Source organism: Bombus pascuorum, chromosome 4, assembly GCF_905332965.1.
Source record: "Bombus pascuorum chromosome 4, iyBomPasc1.1, whole genome shotgun sequence".
NCBI classification, from domain to species: domain Eukaryota; kingdom Metazoa; phylum Arthropoda; class Insecta; order Hymenoptera; family Apidae; genus Bombus; species Bombus pascuorum.
The window spans coordinates 9618641-9628510 of NC_083491.1; the positions used below are offsets into that span (position 1 = coordinate 9618641).

At 37.2% G+C, this 9870-nt stretch overlaps 1 long non-coding RNA gene across 1 annotated transcript in view; it reads right to left on the minus strand.

The window, feature by feature from the left end:
* LOC132905989 (uncharacterized) overlaps positions 1–4874 on the minus strand; it is a 74396-nt gene extending 69522 nt beyond the window's left edge. The window contains exons 1-2 of the long non-coding RNA XR_009657908.1: positions 4726–4874; positions 4543–4655 (exon numbers count right to left, since the gene is read on the minus strand). This is a non-coding gene — a long non-coding RNA (uncharacterized LOC132905989). The remainder of the gene's footprint in view (positions 1–4542; positions 4656–4725) is intronic.
* Between the last annotated feature and the right edge of the window lie 4996 nt (positions 4875–9870).

Here is a 9870-nt window from a genome sequence, read left to right on the forward strand (position 1 = left end):
GAAAATACAGCAACATTCTCGAAATAGTTGAAGGTTTCTGTTTATCGGTCGAAAGTTGTTCTGTTCACGAGCTTGATATTCAACTTTCTTTGGTTAAATCGCCATAGTTTGCTCTACTTTCCACACTGCTACGTTACTTTGGTCAATTTGTTAAACTAATCTGACTGACTTAACCGATTCAATGTAATCTTGACCTATTTGACTTCGATTATATTTATGCTAATTTAACGTAAATGGAACCTAACTTGGCTAAAATTTAGGATATCTTCAATCAAGTAATTTTAATATTACTCCAAATATCTGTAAAAAAAAAGACGATAAAATAGAAAATATTCCAATGTAATATTCAATAGCAGACAGTAAGTTAAGTATATACAAATTTTAAAAGACTGGTGATAAAAATATTCGTAATGAGATCAAGAAAGGCAGTGTCAATAGAGCATCAAAAGATATCATTCGGTAGACTATAATTGTCCTAACTTTGTTCGAATTTATTCATTATTATTGAGGTTATTAGATATATGCGAATACAAAGGAACGCGTGGATAAATTGTAAGGTAGAAAATATATATTTTAAAACTAAAGTGTAAATACAAATTTCGGAATATAATATGAGCTGATCCAGATCCGCACGCTAGCAGTGTTACCCTATGACTGAAAACCCTGAAGCTATCGTCGCCTATCTACTGTTTATGGTTTGCCTTCGACGCAGTCTTTTGTCAATGCGCTGTCAATGGCTTTAGTGCTTGGGAAAACTAAAAGACCAGATGTAGAGTTTTCTTAGAAGTGATGACCACTTAAAAATTTATTAACCATTTAAACGCGAATACGAATATGAATAACTATTAATTTTGTAATCTTCTGGTATCTGTTTTATGAAAAAGAAATTTTATCGTAGGACAAACTTTTACAATCGAGGATGTCATATTATCTCAATCTAACATCGTAATTGTGTTTTGTCTACGCTAATGCCAAACATGAAAGTTATCGCTAAAAACTCTACCTTAATGCTATCATGCATCAACTATTAAAAAAATCGATTCCTCTTCTGAAACTTTTCGAAACTCTGCTACAGAAGACGCTCGTCCACGATTTCCAATTTTATCGATGTCCCTTACGGTGAGCCACATAAAACTCGTAGAAACGTAAAGATGGTTAAGCCGCGGAAAATCTTAAAAAGCAGTTACACCGTGTCCCAGTTCCTGAGATCGGCCTGTCCTCACACCGACGTAGTAACGAATACGAACGATCGGGTCGCCTGTTTACTAAAGGAGATCCTTTCGTTAAAAGAGAGGCCTCCTCGACCTTACGTTACGAACTTTCCACTCACTCGAGAGTGTCTTCGCAGTTACATGTAACGATCGGTCGCCTTCGTCTTCTTGGCCACCGTTACGAGAGTCCTCGACGGAGAAGTTGCGCAACGAAGGCGATCATCTTAAAGAGTGATAAAGATGAAAACTTGTTGGTTAATGATGCGATCCCTTTGAACCATGGGACGAAGACTCGACCGAGTGGAAACTAGACGAGTATGTTCCCGAGGGCTGAATGAGCTAATAGTGGTAGATGTCTTTCGAATAACGACCACTATTTAGCGATTCGATATCCGTCGAGGTAATTACCGCTGCTGCTGGTTGAAAGACCGATTGAAAATGCGACGTAGCGCTCGTTGAAAACAACTTCGCTTTCGAGACGATTTTATGTATCGTCGACTGATGCGACGCGATACCGTATTACGAAGTTCGAGTAATTTTAGTTCCACGTAGAAATATGTCAAGAGTGATTGTTAGGGAAAACGTTGAAGCATCGAAACAATACTGACATTTTCGTGTTTAAAATGAATACACTTGCAGAGGCTGAATAATTACAGATATTATTATGTCAGGAATGAGGAGCGAGAGATATCATTGAGTGGAATAAGAAAATCGAAAATGCTTCGCTTTGCTTCGGTAGGTCAAACTTAATTGCGTTTCTATTCTTTATGACTTGCGTGTTTCTTTATAATTATATGAAAAATATTTAAAGCACAATTTGATTCCTTTCGAAAGAATCACCTTACTTCTTTCAGATCATTTTTAAGATTCACAGAGAATCTTATTGTTTTATCAGCGTTATTGTTTTAACAGCGTATCGGGATACTTTAGAAGAATAAATGTAAGCAGAATCCGCGGTACAGATAGACGTTTCTTCCGGCTTCGTCGGATTTACAGGATTCACCGTGAACAGAATCTCGAATAGTATTCTTCATGGTGGACTGACGAAATTCGTTTGTCAATAAAGCCTCGAGGAATATTCGTTTTATTAAACACACGTAGCTGGTCTTGGTACGGTTCCGTGCACACTAAATATCAAAAGAAATTTCACCGTGCGATCATTCCCAAAGACCGAGTGCACCGTAAAACCGGGAGTCCATAGAAACGAACGTAAAACGGTTCGCTGTGCGTGGAAACGCTTATCGTTTGAAATTCCCTGCTCTTTTGGTCTTACCATTGTTCCAACGGCCCATTGCTCGACCGTTTCGTTATATGCACCTTAGAAAGGACGACGATTCAAGCAGAAAGAAATGTGCTCGTGATCGTGGAACGACTCGTTCGTCAGTAAGCCGCTTTATCGCATTCCTTGATTGCCCGTTTGTGTTTTTCAAATGATCCAGCTTGTCCGCAAACTCCTTGTGCCAATTGCTTCGTTACGACCATTATTTTGTATATTATATTACAAAATATAGTGGGAAAATCAGTTTCAACAGTAAACCTAAACGATAGATTACAGTTGTTAAAATATCTCTAATATCTTCTAGGACTAATGTATCTAAAAGAGAGTATCTATATAAACTATATCGATTCGTAATAACGATATGTGAATTGCATAAATATGTATATATATTATAACAGTAAAATATATGAAGTGTACAGACCAATGGTACATTAATAGTCAGAAGTAGCACTTGCTATTACACGACTCGTATATTCTCACTTATTAAATTTTCTTACGAAAATATCACAATTAGTTTGTGTAATCATTTACATATAGTCGTTCATCTGGGCTTTAAGATTTATTTATGAAGATGGAACGAAAATTGATCGATTTATATCCTCGAGTAAGAGAAAATAATAGCCAAGAAAAATATTAGACAAATCCTTGAGATTCACACTCTTATCGTAACAAAGTTTAAAAAACATAAATGAATTACAGTGTATTAACAAAAAGAATCTTTTTTCAAATAAAGCGTTCAATTAACGGAACGTTGGCTCTGAGTAAATTAAGAAGATACTTGCAGCAATTGCCTATTTCCATCAAAAGTCATGATCAAAGTCAAATTTAACATTCGGAGCGGTACATCTCGGAGAATTTAAGCTCAAAGTATAACCACTTCGCTATAGGTATCCGCAGAAATGGTAAACATTAGACGAAGACTTATTTGAGAGGCACTGTAGGCTTCGTATAACGAAGCAAATGGTGACGCATGCATACAAATGACCCGGATATACATGGCACTGAAAGATCCCTGCCGCGGTTCCGAATGCACAGCGCCTGTTTGAAAGACTCCCAGGGGTCGTGTAAACTCGGCCGCGGTGCTCGTGAAAGCACAAATGACCGGTAGGGTACAGGTTGACGAGAATCGATCGACATACGCAGGATTTGCGATTCGACTCGGCAGCCCGTGGTTACTGTATCGCGAAATCGATATTAAAAGAGTCGTCGTTGCGATACAATTATTTTACGTCCCGAGGTGGCATCGTCTGTGGTCTCTTTCGCACGTGCGCAATCACACGCGTTATACACCCTCGTTTATAAGTATTTGGACGCGTCCAAATTATTGCCAATATATTAAATAAATGTACTTTCAGTGAAATTCTACGATCTAATTTTCACTTCTCTCATCTTAACTTAGACAATCATGTGGTACGAATAATAGAAAACATCAGTTAATAGTAATCAGTATAAATAAAAGTAACTGAAAGAGAATGAACAGTTACTCCTAATGGAAGACAGCCCAGTTGAGTATATTTTATATCCTTGTCATGAATATAAGAATCTGTCCTTTCTAATTCTATGATGGGTAGTCTGGATCGTTTATCAAGTTCTATAGGACATAGATGTCCCGAAATTTATGAACGACAATGTACTTGTACAGTTATCTATAGATACAGCTTCATTCATAAATGTCCACATTTGTCTCTGATTTTATGTATATAAATTCTGTTTCTAATTCGTTCAACGGTTATTCAATGAGATTTAGTGTAAGAGATTGTCAGAGACAAACAAATAATTCTTAAATTATCGTGTTTAAAAGTGAAAAAATTCTTAGATCGTTGTCCTACATGAAAGCAAAATTCTGATCGATTAATCGTTGAAATTGATAACCTGAACCAATTATCACACTTTCTATAAAGTCAAAATATGTCGTGATACTTACGAATGAAACTATATACATGCAGTTATATATATACACATTTAAACGCATCTAGCGGTTGGTGAAGGTACAGACATAACCGTGTTGGTATACAAGGGTTTTCTTCGCTCATTGAGAATTGGTTTATAGACTACTTACGTCGCAATCGCTCCCAGGGAAAACGTTCCTCGAGCCCCGTAGAAGCCCGACGTAATAAATATAACCATAAAACCCGAACCGTAAAATCCAGCGGAGGTGGTATACTCTGGAATCGTATATATGTATGTAGTTGGTGGGAACAGGATGAAGAATAAAAAGAGAAAGACAGAGTTTACCTATTGGCACGTACGATGAAAAGATACAGCAAGAATGGTGCGGACAGCCTAACCCAAACGTCTCTACACGTGTAGCGGATGGCTTTTAAAACACCGTCGACTATTTCGGTTGTGTATCGCGATTCACCGATCCTCACGAAGAAGCCGTACGCCTTTTGGAAAAGAATAGATAGTTACAAAGATGTATTAGTGTCTTAGGTCGCAGCGTGATATATTTTATTCTGAAATAAAACTTTAAATATATACACAGGTCAACAACTTGGCATCTATATATACATATATTGAATTACCTGCTGATTTTACTATTGATTCGAAATTCGTCCTACCAATATCACCGATAATATCTTTTACTTTCATTTTATTCACAAATTTTATTAACGGGATTTTTTCAAGATTACAGAATTTCAAGATGATCGTCTTCTAGTGTTGTAAGTTTCATGAAACACGTGATTTCAAACGCTTGGTAGAGCATACTTAATTCTATTCATATGGAATATTACTACATCGGATATCAGTGACAAAGGTCGCCTGAATATCGTCAAAGAACTAATGAAACATTCCTATTTGAATAATTAAATTTATTTGTTTGATTCATTAAACTTCTCATCGCCAGAATATTCTTCGTTTATGTACATTTCACAGAGCTAACCTTTGGTAGTGCACTATTTCATATTTTAATCTTATTGAGATAAAATGTGTACTTTCATTTCTTTGCGAATATTCTTACAGATACATAGCACATTTCCACTAGAATGTAAAACGATATGAATGCATATTTCCTACTTAAATAGCGAACACGATACTTGTAAAAGTATTATGATTATAATTGAATATAATTTCTTCATAACTGATATTCTTTTTAACTGAAATTTCTTCAAGCTTAACAATACTGAATATCTATGACAAGTAGTGCCATTATTCGCCATGGTAGTAAGATTTATTGAATGACAAACTTGTAGGACACAACAGTGCAGAGAATAAGGAAGTAGAATATATTCGATAAGTTTAGAACCCTGAAGTCTCTTGTAAGTCCACAAGTTCAATAACATCTAAGGATTTTAGTTTAATACAGAGAGAGAGAGAGAGAGAGAGAGAGAGAGAATGAGTTCCAAAACCACGAAGTTCTAACAAGTTCGAGCATTTAACTGACTTCAATCTTGGAATTAATTTTACGCTGTAGCTAAATTTATCGCTTTTATCGTAAAGAGAAATAAATCGTGAATCTCAATTAGATAAATAGATTTTTCATTTTTATTCTAACTTGTGTATATCAATTCATAAATCCATTAATACATCTAAAGACACAGTCGGTTAAATATAGTTCAAGCTACATACATTTTGCTAAAAACTGCCAGTATGCATCCATTGTAACCAATAAAACAAAAAGCAGATAATTGCGTGTGCTTAATACTTGAAATATGGGTCATGTGGATCTACGTTTTTGCTTGCCGAACGCAGAATTACAATTTTCCCCGGTAATTTCATGCGCACCATTTCTTTCCTGTCCTCAGTTTTATTCCCACAAGTCCATATTACGAACACTAAAAAATTATGTACGAAAATTGTCAATAAAATCGCCTACATCATCCCTTACAAAAAGGTCATAGATACGATTCCGAAGAATGTCCATCCTCGAATTCTTTCTGTCTCTATCCCATACCCTATCGTCGGTGATGTTCCCGATAGTCGAGCGTCAGGAATTGCGAAGACCACTCGCTTGTTTGCGAGAATCTTGAAAATTCGCACGAGAGATAGTTAGAATAGTTTGAAACAGTCTCGGCGCCATTCCCGATGATGTTAAACTACGGTGGCACGCTTCGATACTTGCCGATCGAACGGTTATCAGCGTGTGGAGATCGGTCTGAAGGATCCACGTATAGGCCAAGTGTGGAAAAGGAGACGCAAAGAGCTTTACACGGCATTCCTGTGGAACAGTTTCGCTGATACGGCAGTAATTTCGTAATTCGTACGCCCAGTGGTGGAGAGACTGGGCGCGTGTTCCCGTGGAAAATCAAGGGAAACCACCGGGGGATCACCTGTGTGTCCCAGTTTCTATTCTCTTGGTGTTGTAAGCTCTTTCCCTCTCTCTCCCTCCCTCTCTCCTTCTCTTTCTCTCTTTTGAGAGAGGTTCGCCATGGAGAGTTCGCCTGAAAGCAAAGGCACCACGAAGACTCGCCCCTTCGAGCTGGATAAGTGGGTATTAGGAGAGTCAAGGGGTGAACAATAACGCGGATCGGTTAACTTAATAATGGACATTAGAGCGTTATACTGACTGGGAAGAGGAGTAGCTACGGTTCAGTCTGAAACTTACTTCTCGTGATGTGGGTGATTTGCTTCCAAGATTTTCTCCAAGCACTTTGAGAAGTCGACTTTGCCGCGGCAATGAAGACGCTCTCTCTGTCTCACACCCTTTCCTAACGCTCTCTTTCTCCCACCTAGCCTTCAGCCCTATTCTCTCTCTCTTTCTCTATTTCCCTTTCTTCTCCTTTCCACTATTCCCCGGTGTACTATGAAACGATCCGGAGTCTCTTTGAGTTTAGCGGTGCCTGATGAAAAGGATTCGAAACGTGTGCCGTGATTTATTTCCGTGTTTCGTTCGTCACGAATTTTAAGAATTGCATAGGGCTCGTCGAGCCGATTAATCGGCAAATAAAATCGCTTTATTTTACAGATCGTAAATATGTTATAATTAGATTGATACTGGAATTATCGAACTGGCGGATTTTGGCTTTTTCTTCTTGCAAATACGAAGACTCTATATGTTGAGTTTCAGTCAGATAAAAACATGGGATTGCTTTCTAAAATCCTAGTGATCCTGATACTAATTAACTGGTATCTTAGAAATTAAAGTTTGATAGTTTTCGTGTTAAGCACGGGCTGAAGTTTTAAAAGTGTTGCTTATATAGAGACATCAAAATATAAATAAATCAGAAAACTCAGAAGATTCGCGAACGCTATAAGAATTGTCATGAATAAATGGATGTAAGGAATATTCAAGTAGCTTTTATTTGGCGAAAGCATTTGCTTTCCATGAGAGCATATATCGGTATTTGCGTTTATATTATAGGAATATCGTTTGTGCGGAAGTAAAAAGAATAACATAGATTTTTGAAAAATTTATGAGAATTATATTTAACATTTAATGCGAGATGTCTCACTGCGTTTCATTGGCGAACTCTTGTTGCTGATGACCGCAACTCTCCAAAGAGATAGTCAGCAGCATACAATGCATGTCAAAATATAAAAACGAGCGAATGAGTGACGTGAAAATGGACACCCTCTGTAAAGTTCGAGAAACCGATGAACGTGTGAACATGCATATTGTTGCGTGTATTTGACAGTTACAGTGTGAAACATCAAAAGCAACGTGTAGCGGACCAAAAATTAAGCTTTAAATTTAACTTTACCGGAGGTACATTGATTATGAATATTGATTAAGTAGAGAAACTAGTTAATAATTTCCGTAACATCGTGCATGGCTATATAATAATATTCCATATTATATATGTATATACAATAGTTACGTAACAATATTATAAAATAAAAAACGTGACCAAGGAAGAAGATGAAATTAGAACGCTGCGATATAAAGATCCTCAATATATTAAATTTGACACAAACGGTACACAATTTTTCATCACCAACAAATCCGAATAATCTCGTTTCCGACAAACTTGGGTGTTAAATTGAAATTAGGAATATCCACTTGATTCTCGTAGTATTGTTTGATACGTTATACCAGTGTTAAGTATCGTTTGGCTTGGATATCCACTTGGCGGATCGAATAGGTGAAGTGAGTTAATCAGGGTTGCTTAAGCTTTGTTACACTATCTGTGTTCCATTATCACGGAATAACGTGCTGTATCAGTAGGAGATAGCGTATCTGTACTGGCTCGTGTCAGATTACATCGCTTTGTTCGATGGAAAGAAAATAATTGAACGCGCGTAGAATCCGCGCCGATACCAGCGCGATAAAAGTAAAGTAATTAACAGGGCCGCGATGGTATGATAGCGAAATGATTATGTTCGTTCTCGGTATAACAGGGGGGTAGGTGACACAAGACGCCAAAACGCAATTAACTTGATACAACTTTAATTAATGTAATGCGTGCAGAGGGTGGAATCGGGGTGTCTTAATGAGGTAAGTACACCTTAAATTCGCGCGACACGCAACTGCGAACCGTTCGTTGTACATTTTGTCGCGTGACAGACAGACGTCGCCCGATAAACCGGAAGCGTAGCTTCAGACACTAGACTGCTTTGCATGCCTCCGATAACGCTTTTTGTCCATTAACGTGATTAAACGTCCAACTGGATTACCGCACGATCTTTTCCAAATATAGTTTGTGCATGCGCGTGTGTAATCACACGGACTCGTTCGGCCTTCTTTACTGTAAACGTCGCACAAAGGATACATCGTGTAGTTTCATTATAACGTTAAGCAGTATGTACTATTTTTCTGGAAATTTCACGTTTCGGTTACGGTAGAGAGCTAGTCGAGCTGCGTACTAAGAGCATTTTAATCGTGTTAATGGCAATGCAGTGTAATTTTAAAATTAGACGCGCGCGTTCTTTGGAACTGTTTAGTTGGGTATTTTCTAAATTCGTAGAAACAAAAGAGAGCTCAGATGAAATTGCAAGTATTCTTCATCTCTGCTATATACACAAACGTTCATATGATAGAAAAATGCAGAAAAATGTAAAAATAAAGTACAGAGGGAACGATCGAAAATTTTATAATACGACGTTAGGAAAAAGAGGAACGAATGGCATATAAGTGGCACTAATAATTCGACAATGTAACCAATAAATACGGATACATGATATGCGCGTAACTAACTGGTAGTGTGAAATTTCTGTCTCCCTTCGGATTTAACTCGATTAAGTAAGTAGACTCCAGAGGATAGGTAGTTCAAGTGGATCTTGATTCACTTGTTAGATAAGAAAAACAAGTGGAATCTACCCGAAAATCTCTATAGGAATTATATAAGATATAGTTTCATATTAACATTTGCAGTAGAATTTGTTTTAAGCTTTACAGTCTCCATACAGTGCTAATGAAATTAATAAATAACACGTTAACGTCTCGTTACCATATTAATAAAATTTCAGAGTATTTTCTATAAGACACGATACATCCATAAA